Source organism: Phalaenopsis equestris, unplaced genomic scaffold, assembly GCF_001263595.1.
Source record: "Phalaenopsis equestris unplaced genomic scaffold, ASM126359v1 Scaffold001316, whole genome shotgun sequence".
Taxonomy (NCBI): domain Eukaryota; kingdom Viridiplantae; phylum Streptophyta; class Magnoliopsida; order Asparagales; family Orchidaceae; genus Phalaenopsis; species Phalaenopsis equestris.
Window position 1 is genome coordinate 242,108 of NW_018165755.1, and position 964 is coordinate 243,071.

The following is a 964-nucleotide window of genomic DNA, read 5'->3' on the forward strand; positions in this document are numbered from 1 at the left end:
AGAGTGTTTCTTTTTCTCAATTAATTAGGGACATGTGTGGCTTTTAAACAGTGGAGCAATTTGTCCCTCTTCTCTTATGGATCCAGCCTACTGTTGAATTACATAAATTATGATACATGTTGGTGTGATTGATCTCTTTGTTTACTTTACATGTTGTTCTTAGTTGCTGGTTTTGTAAAAGCAAGTATGTTTCAAGATTTGATATTTAGCAACTTCTAGTTTTCAACAATCAATATTAATCAGCAGAAATCCGGATTTCGTGAAAACAATGTGTGGGAGATCAAGAAGTTTGATGGCTCCAAGTTTTTGTACTTGTGAAAAACCAATATATGCTATATGCTAGTTTAAGAAGGACTTGCAAAAGCATTTCTAGGGCATTCAAAGATATTTGCAAATATGAATGAAGAGTAGAATGCGATGCATGAAAGACTTCCATAGTATTATAATTGTGCTTGGTGAATGAGGTCTTTCTATGAATTTTCGAGGAAAGAGCTAGTGTAGGTTTGCAGCTAGCTAAATTGGAGTCTTTGTATATAACCAACATACTCCCCTCTCCCACTTGCTCTGTCCAACCAAAGTTTCAGTTGCTCCTCATGGAAGGAAGCACACTCATCAATTTAAATCTGCATGAATTTATTTTTGCAAGGAGTTGAGAAATATTATTTTTTTAATAAGCATTTTCCTTTCATCTTATTAGATGCTGCAGATAACATTAGCTTATTGTCCTAAGAATTGACTAAAAAATGTGATTGTTGATCTTAGGGGTTTAAAAAATGTTAAAAAAATTGTCAAATTATTAGTTACTTCGAGCATGGAATATGTTGGTTGTTTGGAATGTTCAAAGTTCTCACATTATATTTTTCTCTTTCTGGATATTCACCATGCCTTCTTTCGTGACTTACTCTACTAACACTTATATATCAAATTAGTCACCTCTAATGAGTATGCCTCCCCCCCCCCCTTC

The 964-nt window shown here is 34.1% G+C and overlaps 1 protein-coding gene across 2 annotated transcripts in view; it reads left to right on the top strand.

The window, feature by feature from the left end:
* Positions 1–964, top strand: part of LOC110033987 (E3 ubiquitin-protein ligase BOI-like) — a 26,969-nt gene that overhangs the window by 2,286 nt on the left and 23,719 nt on the right. The window lies entirely within an intron of this gene.